This window comes from Pteropus alecto, unplaced genomic scaffold, assembly GCF_000325575.1.
Source record: "Pteropus alecto unplaced genomic scaffold, ASM32557v1 scaffold25, whole genome shotgun sequence".
NCBI lineage: Eukaryota > Metazoa > Chordata > Mammalia > Chiroptera > Pteropodidae > Pteropus > Pteropus alecto.
Window position 1 is genome coordinate 10826743 of NW_006441955.1, and position 21588 is coordinate 10848330.

The 21588-nt window shown below is 40.1% G+C and overlaps 1 pseudogene; it reads right to left on the reverse strand.

Moving 5' to 3' along the window:
• Window positions 1-13489, reverse strand: part of LOC112485776 — a 15610-nt pseudogene extending 2121 nt beyond the window's left edge.
• Between the last annotated feature and the right edge of the window lie 8099 nt (window positions 13490-21588).

Sequence of the window (21588 nt, forward strand, 5' to 3'; positions counted from 1 at the left end):
TATATATATATTTTTTTTTGTGGGGGGGTGTAGTCCAATTGAAGAAACAGAACAGGAGAATTAAACTTTCTAACAGTGAATGAATTACAACTTGGGCTGGATGTTCTATTGTCAAGTCCACACTGGCAGCACTCCATCCTAGGACCCTAAGAAGCCTTGGACTTCATTTACGAGAATCCTCTTCCCATAGAGTTTTAGGTTAGAGCTGAGCAGTGAGCAGCACTAGCGGAAGATTTGGAAGGTGGAAGGGAAGGAGAAGCTGTTCTCCACAGTCAGCTGTGATCATAGCAAGAGAAGATAGAGGATTCTCAGAGCTTTCCTACAGGCTCTTGAGACCATTTCTTTTGCTGCTACAGATCAACACAATTGGTAGGAGCTTCCCAGAGAGCTTCATCAACTTTATGGCAAGCTCTTCAGAACAACCCACTTCGGTTCCTCAGCCTGAGTCTTCAGTGTTGGCTTCCCTGACATTTGCTCCCAAAGCTATTCCAGTGGGTAAGTCCTTAACTCCTATGTCAAACTCCTTATACCTGGAATAAATACATGGAGTTGTTTCTGTTTTTGCTAACCAAACTCTACCATCTCTTGTGGTAGCGAGGTATATAGAATGAGTTAGTTGTGCCGTTGATCAGCCATAGCAGGTATCTAAATCATTCCAAAACATAGGTGCTTAGAACAACTGCCATTTCATTGCTCACAATTCAGTGGGTAAGAACTTAGAAGTTTTGGGGCTCAGTAAAGATGTTAATCCTGGTTTCATGTGGTATTGTCTGCTGTGATTTGATTGAGACAGGTCGAGCAAGATGGTTTCATTTAATGTCTGAGGCCTTTATGCTGACTGTCAGGTCACCTTAGTTCTCCTTCATATGGCCTCTCTCCACGTGGTCTTCCATCACTCAGTAGTCTAGTTTGAGTGGCTGGCTTCCAGGAGGGTGAAAGCAGGAACTGCGAGGCTTCTTAAGCTTTGATTGACACAGCACCATTTTGCCACATTCTAGTGGTCAAAACAAGTAAGCAGCCCAAATTGAAGGGAGGGAAACCAGAATTCTCCTTATAAAGGGAAGAGTGGCAAAGTCACTTTATAAGGTGTATGAGAGGGAATATTGCAGCTACTTTTGAAAACAGTTTCCATGCCAGCTGAGAAAAGTGAAGCATGGAGAAGTTAAATAACTTTTCCAAAGTCACTCAACTGCAAAGTGACAAGATTTAACTTTGATTTCTATGTACATGTTTTTTGCCACTGAACTCTATTGCCTTACAACTTTCTTTTTATTTATCGCTAACGCTTTTCCTGACTACTTATATGTTTAATTTCCATGTGGCTTTCAAGGCCCAGAAAAAAAATACTACCATCCCTATTCTAAGCTTGAAATAAGTAGTCCTCAATCTTAACCTTCCATAGCATTTCTCTTAAGGTCCTCAAATTAAAAAATAAAGCAAAAACTTGTTTCTATTTCAGACAACTAAATCAGAATCTTCTCTGAGTGTTTTAATATTTTAGTTAGTGTATAGGATGAAAGCCAAGAGTGTCAAAATCAACACTTAAAAACTGCTTAATATTTTAGTTAGTGTATAGGATCAAAGCCAGGAGTGTCAAAATCAACACTTAAAAACTAAGCCAAAGCTATAATACTAAAGCAAGTCCTGGAAATTGTCTGGACATGGAATAGGAAAGAGCAAGGTCTTTATCTTTCACATAAGTCTGTAAGAATCCTGTAACTGGTTTGGTTCATTTTTATCTCAACATTTCTTTGATCATATAGCATATGATCTAGTGCATAGTAGTTTATTGATAAATACTGAATGAATGAACAAGTGAATGAGCCCACCTCGTTTCTCAAAAATTATTCTGACCTCTCTTTTGTACCAGGAAATGTATGACCATTAAAAGTAAGCTCTAAAAGCCTCAACTCTCCTCTTCTTAGTCACTTATGATCCTCTTAGCTTTTCTCCTGACCTTGCTCTTTCCTATTCCATGTCCAGACAATTTCCAGGCCTTGCTTTAGTATTGTAGCTTTGGCTCAGTTTTTAAGTGTTGATTTTGACACTCTTGGCTTTGATCCTATTTGCCTTCTGAGAACCACTTTGGGCTGGATTGTCTACCTTGCTTCGCATTTCTGTCATCAGACCGTAGGTTTGACCACTCCATTATAATCTCCATAGAGCAAGGATGATGTCTGTTTTGCTAACCATTGGCTGCCCAATACAAAGTTCAAGAACTGCTATGTTGATTGAACTAAACTGGTGCCCTTAGCCAGGCCTACCCCAGTCCCCTAAAGAGATTGGTGCAGACAGAGTGAATGACAGTAGTATATAATGAAGTGCTCTGAGGCTACCTTTGCACTAGGAAGAAGCAGGAGGCCAGGCTTCATCAGAAGGGCTTTCCATGAGCCAATAAGCTGAGTAATTTCGAGTGAAGCTATAATGAACCTGATGTCAGAGGGGCAACCGGTTGCCAATTCTCTGTGCATATGGTGCGCTTTTTTGCTAAACTTCCCTGGAGCTCTTTTGCTAATTTAACTTTTCTTAATAATCAGCAGATGGCTTCTGTCTGGGAAATCATCAGCTGGTGCTTAGCAATGGCAGATTCAAGAGGAGGCATGGGACTTGTTAGGGGTGGGGAATACAGATGCCAACATGCAGAATGCCATGTGAAGTTCTAGGCATTTTCTAATTGGTGTTAGAGGCAGTGAGGACAGCTGAGAGGGATATTAGGAAGGGAGATTGCTGCTCAGGAAACCAGGCAATGGAAATCAGGAACAACTCCAGAATATAGACTAGTTCTTTCTGAGTACTCATTATCTAGTAGGATGTATTATACATTTATCTACACAATCAAAGTACAGGGAATATAAACTGGGACCCACCATTTATTCACAGGTTTCTCCATTCAACAAATATGTGTTGAGGCCCTAATTGTGCACCATGCCCCAGAGACCTGGGGTTATTATACAAATCAGCTAAACACAGTCATCGAGACTACCAGAAGGTGTTGATTCCCTGGCACTTTCTGTATCTGGACAGTGGCAGTGAGATGTATTCTGGGGCACTCTGAATGGTCCAAAGCACTGATTGTGTCTGATACATAGGAATGTTATCAATCTTTTGACCACTGCATACCCAGAGACTAGAACATTCCAGGAAATTAATAAGGGATCAATAAACATTTTTGAATATCTAGCTAAAGTACCAGTCAAGAATAAAAGTAGATTTGGCAAAGATGCCGAGGCAATTCAGTGGGAGAAACAATAGTCTTTTCAACAAATGATGCAGGGATAACCAGATATCCATATGCAGAAAGATGAATTTTGGACCTCTACCTCACATCATACACAAAAATTAGTTGAAAGTGGGTTTTAGCCAATGCTGAAGATATAAAATTCTTAGAAGAAAATAAACAGCCAGAATAATATCATATCACCTTTCTGGAATACCTTTAATTGCAACTTTACCTCTACCAACTACTGGCAATGTGGAGATTGAGAATGTGAATACTACTGCTAGGATGTCTAGCATTGATATCCATAGAAGCTCACCGTCTCCACTGTTTGCCACCAACTGGATTCAACCAGTGCCTGCTTCCTCACATTTTAAGTTGTGAATGGAAGTCTTGTAAAAGCTGCAACTATAGACAGAGCCTAGGTCACATGCTTATATCCTAAGCTGACTTCTAGCTTCTATGTTGGGAAGATGGCATGCGTACTTCAGGGAGTTCCCCATGAGTAAATCTTCATGATCTTGGGTTAGGCAATGATTTTTTAGAGATAACATCTAAAGCACAAGCCATAAAAAAATAGTTTGATCAATTTGACTTCATCCAAATTAAACATTTTGTGTTTTAAATGAACCATCAAGCAAATGACAAAACCTAAAGACTAGGAGAAAATATTTTCAAATCATATACCTGATAAGGGATTCCTATCCATAAAGAACTCTTAAAACTCAATAATAAAGCAAATAAGCCAATTAAAAATTAGCAGAGGATTTAAACAGTCATTTTTCCAAAGAAGACATATAAATAGCCAATAAGCGCATGAAAAGATGCTTAACATCATTAGTCATTAGAGAAATGTATATCAAAACCACAATGAGATACTACTTCACACTTATTAGAATGGATGTAATCAAAAGCACATACAATTGAAGTATCGGTGAGGGTGTGGACAAAATGAAATCCTTAAACATTGCCGGTGGGATTTAAAAAACGGTGCAGCAATTTTGGGTAACAATCTAGCAGTTCCTCAAAATCTTAAACATAGAGTTATCACATAATCCAGCAGTTCCACTCCTAGGTGTGAAAACTTATACATGAATGTTTATCGAGGCATTATTCATAATAACTAAAAAATGGAAATTATGTACTGATACCTGCTACAAAATAGATACATTTCAAAAACTCTGTTTTCTGAAGGAAGCCAAACACAAAAGGCCGCATGCTATATGATTGTTTTCATTTGAAATGTTCAGAATAGGTAACTTCATAGCGGTTGGGGTGGAGTGAAGTGAAGAATAGGGAGTGATACTTACGGGTATCGGGTTTCTTTTTTGCTGTGATGAAATGTTCTAAATAAAGATTATGGCAAAGGTTGCTCAACTTTGTAAATGCACCAAAAAGCATTAAATTACATACTTTAAGTGGGTAAATTTTATGGCATGTGAGTTATATTTCAGTAATGCTGTTTTATAAATAAAGAATAGAGAATGCAGACTTTTTAGAAATACATGTAAAAAAATTACTTCACAAAAATCCCTGCCTAGAATGTTATTGAAGGATATGTTGCATTGAGTCAGTGGGATAAACTTAGAAAGATGTAAACCTATATCATCTACATGTCTCATAGTACTGGAACTTTATTATAAGACAGCAGCAAAGGAAATCTCAGGATGACAGCCATGAAGCAGCCTGAAAAAAACAATTTTAGAATTGTTTTGACAGAAGCTGGAAGAGAAGAGCTTCAATAGGGATGTCTCCAAGAAAATTAAAAGGTATTTTGGTTTATATGATGAATTTGACCTTGTGAAAAGTATTATTTAGAGTTGACATTTCCAGAGTTAAGAACTAGAGTTGATGATTAGAAAACTGAACAAACAGGAAAAGAGGTAATTGTTAATTGTGAAAGGACAAAAAATTGAATAAGAAATGTAATCAGAATAAATGACTAGGCTCAACAGTGAACATTTACATGGTTCTAATTTTATAATTGAGTATTGATACAATTGACGTTGCCCAGTTGACAATAGACAGTGCAACACACCAAATAATGGTAGAATTGGGATTGAAACTTGGGAATCAGAGTTTAGTGTCAGCCAGAACACCATATTGACAGTGCATTTCACAAGTTTAAAAGTGAGTTTGGCTCTACTCTAAGGTACTTAAACATACAAATTATCTCATCAATCTCTGAGAAAATCCTTTCCAGCTCTTTGCAACTATTCAGCTTTTGAATACTCTTGTTTTTCTCTATGAACAATGGGAAAAGTAGCTCCAGTGAGTGAGAACTGAGGAGACACTATCTTTTTGTTAATGTTCCAACATTTTTTTAGTTGTTCCATTTTCATCTGGACAGCTTTATTAAAACAGCTTTATTGAGATATAATTCACATACCTGTGTATGTATAATCTCACACTGAGATTTACAATTTACCCTTTTAAAGCATACAACTTAGTGGTTTTGAGTATCATGTCATTAAAAGTTTTTGAGTTGTAAAATATACATAACATAAAATTTTCCACTTTAACTATTTTAAGTGTATAATTCAGAGGCATTAATTATATTCAGTGTTTTATAACCATCATCACTATCTAATTCAAAACTTATTCATCACCCCAAACAGAAACTCTGTGCCCATTAAGCAATAACTCCCTTATCCCTCCTCCACCTGGTCGCTGGTAACCTCTAGTATACCTTCTATCTTTCAAATTTTACCTGATTTAGATTTTTCATATAAGGAGAATCATATAATATTTGTCTGGCTTATTTCAGTTAGCATAGTGTTTTCAAGATAGATCCATGTTATTGCATGTATTAGAACCTTATTCACTTTTAAGAATCTTAGTTCATTGTATATACTACATTTGGGCTGTTTCTACCTTTTGGCTATTGTGTTTAATGCTGCTGTGAAGCATCTGTGTGAGTCCCTGCTTTCAATTGAGACAGCATTTTGGAATACAGAATACATAGAATTGGAAGTTAGTGGTCCTGAAGTTTAGCCCTGGATCTGTCTGTGAATAGCTATGAGGTTCTGGACAAATAACTTTCTCATTGGGCTCAAATTTTCTCATCTATAAATGAGAGAGCTTTTAACATTTTTATTTGAACACTTTTAGATATCAAGATTTAACATAACATTGCACTTGAAAAAAAAAACAGATAAAAGTTGTATTCTATTAATACAAATATATTTTACAAATCCAAATTTGTAATGACAGTGATGATAATGTATGCTATTTTGATATGTAAGAAATAAAATCAGAGACTATTGATGACAGTTAATATCTGTTTGGCCCATTAATGTGTCTCTATCTGAACTTACAAGACTATCCTCCTAATTTTTTGGAGATGCTGAGAGATTTCATCTCTGATTACTCATGGCAAGAAACAAAACCCATCTGAGCTGGGTTTTAAGCCAAATTTATGAAAGGATATAGGTAGGTAAAAGAACCTCTAGGTTAGATAGAGAATAGGGCTTAGAGTACACAGCCAGAATAATATCCAGTCACCTTTCTGGAATATCTTTAATTGAAACCTCACCTCTACTAAGCACTGGCAATGTGGAGATTGAAAATGTGAATACTACTACTAGGGTGTCTGGCATTGATATCCACAGAAGCCCACCATCACCACTGTTTGCCACCAGCAACTCCAGGAACGGATTCAATCAGTGCCAGCTTCCTCACATTTTAAGTTGTGAATGGAAGTCTTGTGAAAGCTGCAACTATAGATAGAGCCTAGGTCACATGCTTATATCCTAGTTGAAAGGGAGACTGGAAAATAGAGTTCTGGCTTCTATGTTGGGGAGATGGCATGTGTACTACAGTGAGTTCCCTAAATATAGGAAATATATCCACAGTTCATGGTTGGCTATCTATTGGACTAATGGCCATTGCAGTCCTGAATTCTTTCCTCTGGAAAATATAGATAAATATCCCATATAATAAATTTATTTCAAACATATAATAAATTTATTTAAAACATTAATTCAGCAAAATTTGAGTGATTGTAAAGATTGTAAAGCGATTGCCTTTCATTCTGAATGCCACGGGAAGCTGATGGAGATTTTTGAGTAGAGAAATGAGATGATTTGGCTTACATTTTAAAAGAATAACTGAGCATACTATGTAGAAAGAAGATTTGTATCATGAGGGGGCAAAAATGTAGCATGGGCTCAGTCAGAGTCTATTTTAATAGTCTATGTGAAAGATGATGGTGACTTAGGCCAGTATGATATTTGGAAGGTCACAGGAATAGGTCAGATTGAGGATATATTTTGAGATGAGAATTTATAGAATTTTCTTGTAACATGAATATGGAATATATGAAAAATAGAGGAGCCAAGAATGATTCTAAGGTTTTGCCTTGATCAACTGAGTTGTCATTTTCTGAAAGAGGGTGGAGAGCAAGTTTGGAGTGGTGACGTGTGCAGAATTAGGTTTCATTTATGGAACTGTTAAATTTGAGATAACTCTTAGACATTGAAGTAACGATATTGAGGATATTTAGATGCTTACAGTTTGGAGGAGAGGGCCAGACTAGAAATGCTGGATGTAGATGACAAATAAAGCCTTGGGTGAAATGAAATCAGCTAGAGAGTGTGAGTAGATGGAGAAGAGCAGAGTTTAGAGGGCTGAGCCTGGCTACTCTTAACTCTGTGCCCCCAACACAAGAAGACCTTCATATGTTTGTGGAAAAAGACACAGAATATAAGAGATACTGTGAGTGGTCATCCACTGTCAGAGCAGTCCAACCTCTGCCTTTTTGGCAGCATGGACTCCTTAAGTACCCCTTTTTTCCATCTGCTACATAGTTGGTTGTCCTGGGATCAGCATCTCAGAGTAATGATGGCAGTGAGCTGTGGTAAGCTCAATGTTATCGTGTTACTTGGGCCTATATGAATTCTAATGATCATATGGCCTTATGATTTTGTGTTAGTTGGGTAAGTTGTGAAATCGTGGATAAGCTTCCATGTTTTTGGTATAGTAGGGTTATTTATTTTGGATGAGTTGTGTCCTTCAAGATTCGATGCTACCTTCTAACCTATATTGTGGATCTTTACATGTCCTGTCATTAGTTGGCCCAAAAGCAAGATAGTGGCAGATAGAAGTAATTGATTGAGCTTGACTCTCAGCCTTGTGGCAATGTAAGCTCAGGGCAGTCTTCATATGATGATGCCTCCACCTTTCATTACGGCACTCTTCTCTTTGCTCATCTTCACCTCTGTAGAGACTCTGGAGTGTCTTATAGTCCTTCATGAAGATATATATGAAAGCCTTCCTACATCCTGGGTACCTTAACAATATTTATTTTTTTATGTAATTGCATCATCAGAACAAAACTATGATATAGATCATTTTTTATTCCTACCATTTCCAGCTTACCGATGAGGTAACTGAGGCTCAGGTAAATTATGCAGCTGGTAAATGGCAGAACTGAGAACCAAACACAGGCCTCTATGACTCCAAAGCCCATATTCTTTGTTTTATCACACTACTTTTTGCCTGATGGCATATCTTATATATTAAGTACAGACACATAACAAAGCTGCTAATGTTGCCGGTGATGACTAAATAGATTTTACTAGGTAAAATGCAGGTGGAGCTGATAAAAACAAACAAAAAAAACAAAACCCAAAGTAACAGCTGCATTTTTCTGCAAGAAGGTATCAGTGAAGGCAGATGAAGACTCCAAATGAGACTGTCTTCCCACACCAACTAATTTAGCTAAATTCATTTTGGAAGAAAAAGGTAAGTAGTAAAAATCTTCATCCATATCACCTAACCAATCACCTACGATTGCATTTTTTACTTTCCGAGTAGTTGTTTATGCATTGTGAATTTATGGCATTTCTGTCTCAGCGTTGTTAATGGGTGGTTAAAAGGGACAAGGTATTTAGATAGAGGAAATCTAACCTCCACGCAAAACTACTCCCCAAACCAACAGTTTTGCATTTACGATGTATCTTCAAGCTTCCCCCGTTTTTCTCCCACTGAAATATGACCTTGGCCTCCATGTCTAAACCAGTCAGTCTTTGAGCAGATGTAATTTTATGGTTTAGTTTGGGAACTCCAGATACAAAAGCTTACACAAATTTTAAGAATGAACTGAGATAACCACTAAAGAAAACTCTTGCTAGAGGAGCCACAAAGTCAGGAACAAATCTCCAGGCCATGTAATCACAAGGGGTTTATGCAAACCACTTAAAGGAGGTTTACACAAATATTCATCCAATTTCTTCTTTGGAAGTCTGTTTCTTCCCAGTGAGTCAGTGTTTAACAGAGCTTGGCAAAGCATGAGCCTGTCAGTTGGAAGAAGATGGGGTTTTAAAACTTGACCCATTCTTTAAAGGAGAAAATAACCCTTAAGCTGCATTAACAGAGCCTCCCATGAGCAGCAGAGACGGGGATTCTGTCATCAATGCGTTTTCTGGGCTGGCATTTCCTTTGTGTGCTACAGTGGCCTCTGCTTGCCTGCACCTGCCTTGTTATCTGCCCTCCTGCAGACGAGACCTGCCTTTGTGTGTACAATCTCTGAGCATGTATCTGTGAGCAAGGCTTGGTTTTCTGAGCTTTAATTTTGAATGAAATGGAAAACACACTCAACACAGCCTCTGCTTCCTGTCTCTAAGTCGTGGAGGCAAAGTTCATTTCATTTTTCTCTCTCATGAGAAGAAATGGGCTGCACTGGTGTAGACATGCTGGGATTATGCCATACCATGCTATCTTTTAGTACTGAAATATTGGCTTTTTGGGATAGCATGATACTGTTTTATTAGTATTTTTACAAATCTGAAATTTGAATCATTAGTGTCTTGAGCTCAAGATCAAAGACTCAACTTTTTTTAATGTATGTGAAAAAACAAACTGCTGGACAGCATCAGCCCGGCCATCTGCTTGTTTCACATCCTCAGTAAGCCCCCAGGTTGTGGTATCACAAAGCTTCTATTGCAAGAATAATTCTTCTCTGCTCTTCTCGGTGAGTAGAATGTGAACTGAAAGTGATGCAGGTAAATGTGTACTCATTAGAATTTTCACCTGTAGATGATAACATTAAAGGAAACAGATGAATCAGAAATGGCTTATTTAAAACTAATACTGTAGCTCTCAATAAAAACCTATTGTGCCTGCCCCTCTTTCACCCCCCCCCCAAAAAAAAGTTGGTTTAAAAAAGATCTTCAAAGTTATCAAATAAGAGATGGGATTATTCAAGTAGAGTCAGATGAAAATATTTGGAATTATTTTATAACACAGCCTATTCGTTATTCCCTTTCTCTTTTCCCTTGTTGCATTCCCCTCTTTTCTGTCTTGCCATCCCTACTTGACTCCTTTCCTCTCTTGGACCCAGCTGTCCCTCACAAATAAGTAACTGGGTTTTTCTAGCAGAGGCCAGGTTGGCCAGGTGCTTGGAGAGCTGGGAGTTGTAGGGAGGAGAGATGGGGGCACAGCCTGACCAGAGCAGCTGGTTGCTGGCTGTCACTCCAGAGGAGAGTTCCAGCAGAGCCATGGAGTGCCCACTGACTGCACGGTCAAGGCCAGTGAATGTGGTTCCATGGGCAGTGACAGTACCAGTCAGAATGGAGCTGTGGGCATTGGGGGGCAGGCACAAGGGGCACAACTAGGGGGACCCGAGACTTCTAAGACAGCAGTTCTGTGCCATTCTGTGCTATCTTTGTAATGGGTCTCTCCCAGCTGCTTCAGACAAGGCTGTAACTCAGTGGTTTAAGCTATGTTCATAAAATATTGAAATCATTAAAAAGTTTTAATCAGGGAAATCTATGTTCTATAACTCTCTGTTTAAAAGATGAGACAACTATAATTACTGAGTGCCCTTGGTTGTAAGGATGTTAAAAGAAGGCAGCAAAAATTTCATTTTTTTGTTCATTCTCAGCTTGTTGAAGACTGAGTGGTTATCATGAAGGAAGAAAACGATAGCATCAATGCTGTATCTATTGAGTACTATAGATGATAGTTTACATTCCATGGAAATGTGGTTTATATTTTTTAGTTCATTATAAAAGCCAAGGTGGGATGCCATCTCTCAGGAGTCTGCTAGATGGCTGAAACTGGTCTGATGATGATTCTATGTTCGAGTTCATATTCTTTGTTCGAGGAATATTAGAACTGAAGGGACCTCTGACACTACCTTGCTCAGAGGATGAGAAGTGCCTTGCCCAATGACCCCCAGTGAGTTTTTGGTAGAGACAGAAATGGTTGCTTGAATGACTAGGCAAATCCTCCTGGATAACATTAGCAGAAAGCAGGAGAGTGGGAACAGTGGTGGCTGTCAGTAACTGTGAGAGCCAGCTCAAGGAGTTATCTGAGCTCAGGTTGCTTTTAATTACTCCCCATTACTGCCTCAGCTATACCCTTCCTCACTCCCATATCTCTTACTGCTATCACCTCTCAGGCTCTATGGGATAGAGGTGAGAGCGTCTCTCCACTTCAGATGCTTGGGCCCAGATATGTCCCTTCTCCTTATGTCCTTAGCATAGCTGAAAGAACTCTGAGGGTAGGGGTTTGAATGAGCTTGTACTACAGGCAGGGAGCATAGGGGACATGCTTGCCTCTTTTCAGACAGATGGGTATCGTTAGATCATCAGAGGAGTTAGGCTTATGTTAGGTCCCCTGCAGGTAATTTCCCATCTCACAATAGCCTGGTGGTCCTTCAAGCCAGAGACGCAAACATATAGCCGCTGCAGGGGTGGGCTGGGTGGGCTTTTTTTTTTTTTTTTTTCCCCCAAACAGCCTTTTTCTTCTATCCTGATCTTGTGTTCATTTCCCGCTGATTTCTCTCCCTTTACACAAGAGGGCGCTGGAGCCCATGTTACCGTGCTCTAGGCTTGGAGAATAGGATGCAGGGAAAGGCAGAAAAGTGCTGGGTGTGTTTCAGATGATGGTATTAGTCCTGCCAACTCCAGGTTCAGGTACTCTGTGTATACCTCTAGATGCAGTAACTCTTAGGGAAGGCATAAACTCCATCCAGGCACCCAGGAGCTCGGGGTTCTGGGCCCACCTTTGAGAGAGGTATTGGCCAGCTTGGAGGGTATCCTGCAGAATGTGACTATGCAAACCAAGCTGTATGTGAACTGGCTGAGGGACTTGGGACCTTTTAGTCTGGAGAAAAGACTATTGGGGGCTGATGAGAGCTGGTTCTGTGTTTTTGAAGGGCTTTTGTGTGGAAGAGCTAGGCTTATGTGGCTTTAGCAGTAGAACTAGGACCCATGAGTAATATTTATCGAGAAAGGGATTTCAGCTTAACATATGAAGAACTTTATATATGTGGAAAGCAGCATGGTTTAAGCAGTAAGAACAAGGGTTATGGAGGAAGTCCTAAATTCACCTTCTTGCCTGCCCTCACTAGCTCTATGACTTAGATAAATAACATAACCTCCCTTAGCCTCCGTCCCTTTGTCTGTAAAATGAGGACAATGATGTCTACTTTATAGGATTACTGTGGAGAGTAAATAGTTTGAATAAAGTGCTCAATGTAGTGGCTCACTTTTTTTGAGAGCTCAATTAAAAAAAAAAAATTGTGGTAGCTAACCTTGAACGCTTATTCTGTGAAAGGCATTATACCATCTTCCATCCCAAACAATAATGAGGTGAGTGTTCCTACTCAGATTTTACAATAGAGGCAAGAGGGATTCAGAGAGAATAAGAGATTTGCCCAAGTTCTCAAGCCTGTGAAGTTGGGATGCTGAAATCCTCAGCTGGGTCTGCCTGTCTTCAGAGTTGTACTCCTGCCAGGATACCATGCTGCCTGCCTGTGTCAATGTGGGGTCTTCACCCAGAGGGCCTCAGGGTCTGGCGAGCTGTTGGCGGGTTTATCTATCACACACAATGATGCAGGGGCACATATGTTGTTCTGGCAAAGGCAAGGCGCATTTTCCAATGTGGATCGAAGCAGTGGATGAATAATACAGGGAGAGGGATCAACAGAAGGGGCAAGGGGAGGCCAGAGCTGCATCAATTCCCTTGCCCCCAACAGGGGCAGCAGAAGGTGCAGCTGGCGGGGCCCCAGAGAGGAGCCGCCAGCCCAATCATCTTGCCGCTGGGTTTTGCACAGCTTTCCCTCTCCATTCTTTCTCGTTTTTGACACTTGTGATTATTACCAATCCTGGTGGCGCTGACGCACAGGAGTGCAATGGTTACCATGGCATACTTAATAGCGAGAGCAGATGTTTGGCAGGCTAACTCCATGCATTCTAAATACACAAGGCGAAAGTTGGTGGAGGGCGTAATTGATTTGCTGACTGCAATGGGAAGCCAGCCCATGCCCGCGCTGGGCCCGGGCACCTTACCACATACTCTCTCTAACACAGCACATGGTCTCATCATGAGCTGACCCCTTGTAGGCCCCTCTGGCCTCACATGTTACCAATTCCCACCTGCTCTCTTTTCTGCTTTGCTCAACACCTGCAGCCTCCCAAACAAGCTGGGGCCTGTCTCCTGTCTGGGCCTTCCCACCAACTGTGGCCTCTCTGCAGAACCCCATCATTCGTCGTGTGGGTAATGCCCACGAGTCCCTCAGTTCTCAGCTTGGACCTCACTCTCTAGCATGCCTTCACGAAGTCTGAGTTGGCAGGACCATCTTGTGCCTGCCCTTTGATAGAACTTAACTGCTGTGCTGTAATCTCTTTTTTAATTGTTCATCTTCTCAATAGAGGGCAGGTTTCTTTAGTGTAAGAACCATGATATTTACAGGTATAATTTTGACTATAATTCATGTAAAAATTACATGAAATAAAACATCCATCCTTTGCTATTAGTATCATATTTCTTGCAAAACACCTCACAGTTGGTCAGGATAGCGCAAGTGCTCATGGCTTCCCTCCAGACAGGATTATTATTATCTGCATACAGGGTACACATTCCTACCTCTGAGCCTCTGTTTGCAGCATTGCCTCCATCTAGAAACCTGGTATCCTTTTCTCATTCACTTCTACCTTTTTAAATCCTGTCCTTTAATCAAGACAGCTGTCAGGTGCTTTGTAATCTCTGATATACCCTCCTGCAATTAAATATGATCGCTTCTCAGTCATAAACCTCTTCCCTAACACCCCCCCACTTCCACTGCACACTTAACCCCACAATATACTATTTGCATCTCGTTTGAGACCCTTGAATTTCCAAGATGCAGCCAGGTGCAGTGGAGAGTCCAAGCTTTGGCCTTAGGCCCAAGTTCATATCCTTAGTCTGCTATTTACTTGTTCTGTATAACTTAGGATGTGTTAAATGACCTCCCAGCTTCATTTCACCCATTACTGAAATGGATGCAATCACACCTACTCCAACTGGATAGCCATGTGGATGAAATAAGATACTGAAGAAAAAATATGTAGCCCAGTGCATGGAACACAGTAAGACCTCATTAAATGGTTGATATTATTAAGTCACTATTTATATATTTGCTTGATGCCACCAAGGAGACTGTGTTATAATACCTGTGTACACCATGTAGTGTGGTACAGCAATGGCTCCTGTCATATATAGCTGGGACAGTAGAGGAAACTTACCTTCCTCACTAAATTCCACCTGCCTTGTCTGTAAATTGGGATTATGAGATAATTGGGAGCATTAAATTTTGAGTACCTTTTAAACTGTAAAAGCTCAAAAACAGTTTGAGTCAACTTAAAGGGGCTAGCATGAGAGGAAATGCATGGAGCAAAGGCACATCCAATTTCTGCTTCACTTTGAAGATGCCGAAGCTGAGACTAGTTTGCAGTTAATTATTGCTCTGGTGACACAAGTGTTTTGTATTCACCTCACTCACAAGTTCTGAACCAGGTAGAGAAGGAGGCAGAGAAGGGAGAGGGAAGGAGTGTGTGTGTGTGTGTGTGTGTGTGTGTGTGTGTGTGTGTGTGTGTGTGTGTGTATTTCGAGAGGGGAATGACAGAGGGTTTTTCAGGGGTAGAACAACTGAGAATTTGCCTGGGTTATTTTCAAATAATCACAACTCATAATAAAAAAAACAAAACTAATTTTGTGACTGTGACCAAGATATCAAATTATTAAAGGAGAATTATAAAGTTTTTACTAAATGGTTTGATGGAAGGTATTGACAAAAGTGAACATTTGTGAAGGTCATTGAGCTGATCCCAATTGGATGGGAATGGTAGGATTGAGGAGTTCATGTCATTTTGTTCCTAACGAAGTCTTTATAGAAAATTCGTGATTTTTAAAAACTCTTTGAGAAGAAATATGACTGTGTCTCATATTTCTCAAATTGTAGAGTGGATTTTTTATATCGCATTTTCAACAATTACAACTTCCACCTCTTTTGGAAAGTTCTAGGGGACACACAATTCTTCCCCACCAACCCTGTACTCCCTTGATTCTATGCTTACAAAAATGAACCTCAGGCATTTTGTGGTGCGGGCTAGAGTTAGTTCGTTCTCACTCCCTCACATCAGTTAGTGATGTGAGAGCTATGAATGAAGTGTCTGCATTATTTATTTATTTTTTGTATGCTTTATACTTTGAGGATGTCTTTGGCTCCTAGTATGGGATGATAGCCCCACATAACCCTGAGGCCTGGAGAGCTATATTTTAAATACAGATTTGTCAGTAACTTTTAACACTGGGAATGTATTTTCTCCATTCTGGACCTCAAGCTTTTCATCTGGAGAACACCAGGATTGGACTCCATCATTTTCTGTCTGTTCGGGTGATTGTATGGTTTTTCTTCATTAGTCTGTTAATATGAGTTGCATTAATTGGTTTTTAATTGCTGAACCAGCCTTGCATTCCCAAGATAAACCTCATTTTTAATGTATTGATGGGTTTGATTTGCTAGTACTTTGTTAAGGATTTTTGAGTTTATGGAATGTTGTTCTGTTGATTACTTGTAGTGTCTGTGGTTTGGGTAACTCAAAAATGAATTGGACAATGTTCTCTCCTCTTCTACGCTCTGGAAGAGTTTGTGGAGAATTGACATTATTTCTTGCTTAAATGTTTGGTAGAATTTTCTGGCAGACTCAGTCACATTGAAGGTTTTTCATATTCTAGGCAGCCCCGAGATAACTGAAGGTCCAACCTGGGGAAGTTTGGAGGGATGTCCCACCTCAGGCCCTTTAGAAAGTTCTTGTCAATAGAGGAATAAGGAAGCTCCTCCAAATCACACAGAGAGGGCTCCTCTTTCCTGATCACTTCTTGTGTCATCTCACCAGCTTGCAAGTCACTTTTCCAAGAATGATTTTGAGTCTTTGAGAAAGAGTATGATATAGTGAAAAAAGCTCAGTTCCTTTGCTCTAGCACATACCAGTCAGGTGACCTCGGGCCCACATTCCCGAACCTCTAAGAGCCTTAGTTCCTGCATCTGTAACTGGGCATGGTAAATTTTAGCTGCTAGGACAGACTGTTGTGAGGATTGAAAACATAATATATAAAAATGTCTAGCATAGTAGGTTTTCAATAAACACTAATCTTTCTGAGGAAATAGGGACACCTTGTTCCATTTTACTCAGGCTTTGGGACCCATGTGAGTAAAAAGCCTGTTTGAATCTGGAACCTCTGAATCTGGGATAGTTTTTCTGAAGGGAGTCAGAAATGCAAAGACAGAGCTCTTTTTTTTTTTTTTTTTTTTTGCCATCTGTTCAACAAGACGAATGAGTTTACCTTGAAAACAGTCACATTACAAAGTGATTGCTGGATGAGAACAATTTGTTATAATGCTCCAATTCCTCTGCTTCCTTCCCAGTGGGGAGAATGCCCTCTTCAGTTACTGAGGCTCCAGAGTGTTGCTTCTTAATGGGAACCGGAGAACAGGCAGCTATTCAAATTCTAACTAGAGCCTAGAAGGATGGTTCTTTTTGATTGGGAAAAAAAAAAAGCCGTGAGTCAGCTGCTTAGGAAAATGCCTTGCTGATGATATTAGTACATAGAAGCAATTTCATCAGTCTGGGAAGCACATTTTCAAGAGGCAAGATTGGCAGGGCAGAAAGGACAGAATATTAATGAAGCTGTCACGTGGGATGATGGCGCTGTTTCAATTTTGGGCAGCAGAGGGAGATATTGTCACCTAATCCTGAAATAGATATTTGGCAGGAAGGTGACTATCAAGATGTTTGGAGGAAGCTTGGCTTCTAGTTAGCTGTTGTAGAGGTCCATGATTTACTTACATTTGGTTGGCTTTTAGACTTCACTAGGAAGCACCAGAGGGCAAAAGATGATTACTTACAATAATAGCCAACACTATGCATGAAACGTGCTGTGATCCAGGCACTGTCCTAAGTACTTTATATATATTAACTATTAAATTCTCAAAACAGCAGTATGAGATATGGAATAATATTCCTATGCCCATTTTAGAGATGAGGAAACTGAGGCATGTTAAGTGACTTCCCCAAGGTCACAGCTAATAATAGTACTCTTAACCATTATTAGGAAAATACCTTGCCAATTATATTTACACTTTTGATTTCATTAGATCTTACACACAGTTCTATGTGGTAAGTACACTTTATTACCATTATTTTATTAGTGGAGAATCTGAGGGAGGGAGGGAGGGTGGGGGCATGAGAGAGGGAGCGAAAGAAAGAGAGATTGAGATTGAGATTGAGAGAGAATGAACTTTGCAAACTTTGGGCCTGAAGTGTTCTAAAAACATTTTCAGTGCTAGTATTTGGGCCTGAAATGTTCTAAAGACATTTCCAGTGCTGATATTCTAGGCTTCTTAGGATTGGCTAATAATACAGAGAAAGTGTTGGAGAGCAGGACTCAGTCCCACGTTTGACCGCAAGTTCAGTGCTTTTTACTACTCCACTATTTCTTTTCCTACTCCACTATTTCTAGCTCCTTCCTCTGTGCCAGGCTCTGTGGGAGTGAGGGCTCAAGAGATGCAAAGACCTAGCCTTTGAGCTGCCAGTGCCCAAGCTACATTGACTTCTCCCTTACTTGAGACTCTCAGCCACTGGCCCTGGAAACATGGGATGCAATTTTAGCTTTTTCACTTGGCAGCCTGGAGACTTTGACACTGTCTCTCTCTAATCAATTCGCAGAAGTATACTTTCAGGAGGCAGGGCTGAAGGACAGGGGAAACAAATATCATTTTCACCACTGGATGGGAGAGGGAGAAGGCAAGCCCCCTCTGAGGTTTACTTTAGGACCAAACAATCTTAAAGGTCTTCAGGGCTGACATTCTAAGAAAAGTTTAGGTAAAACCTCAAATCTGTTATTAAATTTTGATTCGATGACAGGGAACCTCAATCCAAGGGAATGACTATAAGTCAAAGTTCTGTTCACATTTTGGGTTGGATAAGTTATTGTTTTAGGGGACTGCCTTGTGAATTGTAGCATGTTTAGCAGCATCTCTGGCCTCTGCTCACTAGATGCCAGTAGCACCACAGTCTCCTTGAATTATGACAACCAAAATAAAACCTCTAATGGTGGGAATGCACATACTGTGGTGAACCATGGGGACAGATGCTTTAGGTTGATGATAATAATTATGATAATGTTAATAAATAACATTTTTTCCACTGGCTATTATGCCCCAGGCCCTCTTCTACACAGTCAAGTGTATTCTTGTTTCCTCTTCACAACCACTCTGTGAGTTTGATATTGTTAACTTCATTTTGTAGAAGAGAAAACTGAGGCTCAGAAAAATTAAATAACTTGGCCAAGGTTACACAAAGCTCATAAGCAGTGAGCTGAGACTTCAATGCTTACACCATCTGCTTTCCTCAAGATATTCTAAATAGCAGGACTCAATGTATGGGTCACAGACTGGTGTCAGCCTATGGACTGTTTCCTTATAGTCTGTGATGAAGTAAACTATATCACTAAACACACCATTCAGTTCGGCTAATTTTTTTGTAGCTAAACTTTCTCAATGGAGGATGCATTGCATAGATTTATATACTGATACAACCTCTTATCTTGTTGCAGACAAGCATTTGTTGCAAGCAGGCACAGAAATGAAAATGTCACCTAATATATCCATAGAACTTTACCACTGACAAATTGTACTCCCTTGTATATTCTCATATACTTCTTATAGATGTGCCTTTCCAGACTTTATGAGGTTTACTGAAGAGGCAACATAAGATAGACTGTGACTTTCCTGATGAGGAGACCAAAGCTCAAACAATTCAGTGATTTGTCCTTGCCGTTAAGATAATAAGTTGGAAATTCAAAATACAAGTCCAAGTTTCCTAACTCATAGTCCATTGTTCTTTTTAAGACAGAACTGTGTTCTGATCCTATCAATGAGTGGCTCCATGCCATCGTAAGGACTTAAAAATGGATTACCTTTACTTCAGGATACTCTTCTATTAAATATGACATTGTTATTGAAAGAAACAAAATCATAATTCTTTGGGCAGTGTGCTTTTCCATTCAAAAAAGCATAGTGCTCCTTTGATTCTCTGGTGTTGTGGAAAGAACCTGAGTTTTGGAATCAGCCTTAGACTCCATATTTATACTTCTGTGATTTTAGGCAAGTTTTTAAGCCCATCTGACCCTCATTTCCCTCACCTGTCAGGTGGGCATAATCACATCTTCCTTTTGGGTTCTTGCATTGGTCAAATTATATGTATGTGTACAGTGCCGAGACAAATGTCATGTGCATGGTGGGAGCGAAGTCAATGTGACTTTTCTTTACTTTCTATCTAGAATGTGCATTTTGATCCTCTTCCAGATCTTTAGAAGTATCTCCTAACATAATAACTAATAACGCTAGAAACCAATCTTTATCACTAATGTACAATCCATCTGGGAGAAAGTCATTCCTTCCTAAATCAGGACTGATCAAAGGGGCCTCAAGACCCAGCTCTGTCCTACCATGAGCTCATAGGAACAGATGGAAAATGGGCTGGGCAGATGGAAAAACTCCATTTTCCAACAGGAATTATTTATTTGTGAAGTTGGAACCATTTGGAATGAATATTTTGAATTAGGAGGGTGAAATATTGTTAAGATTCACAACAGGGCCATGAAATTAACTAATGCACTGCGACTACCAGAGTCACTATGAGGCAGAGAGTAGGAATAATAATGGGGCTTTTAAAAAATGGTTCAAACACGTAAATTATTTACTTGTGTGTGCGTCAGTGTCAGTGACTCCCTCAAAGCTGTACTGCTGATGGTGTTATCCCTAGTGTCCTTCCTCAGAAAGGCTGTTTTCATATAATAACCTTTGTGATCAGGTTATTATAGAACATAGACATTATAAAATACTTGCTACCTGTGAGACCTGTTTAGTGTTACACACTGTGTGTGATGTTTTCCATACCTTATTTCCAGCCCTTATGATGATCCTGCAAAGAAAGTACTTTAAAACAGGGGTCCCCAATCCCTGGGCTGCAGATGGGTACTGGTACCCGTCCATGGCCTGTTAGGAACCAGGCCGCACAGCAGGAGTTGAGCAGCGAAGCTTCATCTGTGTTTGCAGCTGCTCACCAGCGCTAGTATCGCCGCGGATCATCAGGCATTAGATTCTCATAGGAGCACCAGTTCCTGGTGCCAAAAAGGTTGGGTACTGCTGCTTTAAAGCCTACTTTACAGATGAAGAACCTGAAATTCGACAATGTTAAGTGACTAATCCAAGTCACACAGTAGTCTGTAACAGTTTTTTCTGCCTCTATTCTTGCATCTCAGAGCTTTTTCCAATGGCTCTCAACAATCAAAACATTCATCCACTCACATCACAGACCTTTGCCCTCCATATGGAGTCTTAGCAGGACATCATGGGCCTTTAAGATCTGACCTTACCTTCTCCAGCTTCTTTCACTTTCACCTGGAGCATCATGCTTCAGGTGTATGTAACCATAGTTCACAGTTCCCAGAACAAACACTGGGTTCAAGTCTCAGCGGCTTTGTTCATATTGCTTGGCCTACTCAAAAAATTCAGCCTTGCTACCCAAGTACTCCCACCCCCATTTTGGCCACTTGCTTCTCCTCTGCTAGAGTTCAGCTCAGTCATAAATATTCTAGGAAACCTTTGACAACAGCTATAGTCTTATCACCGGTCTGAGTTGTGTGTCTTCTGTCATGGCTTAGTATTTTTGGATTTCCTCTCACAGAGCACGTATACTCTGTGGTATTCAACAGCTTTAGTGTCTGCTTTCACTAAGAGATTGTGAGGCCTGACTTACTCATCTCTATATGCCTGCTACCCAGCACAGCTCCAAACACAGTGAGATGTTTGCATTTGTTGAACTGGTGGGTGAGTAAATGGATGGATGGGTGGAAAAGAATGACAAGTGCTTTCTGCTAAAGCATCCATGTGGTATGTCTGTGGTCTTCATAGGCCTCAGAAAACAAATAACTAAGTCATCCATAACGGAATAAATCACCAAAGCCTTATTAAGAGCTCAGAGAGGGCCAAGGGAAACCATGACGTTGGCCAAGCGGCCTCAGGGTGAGGATGAGTG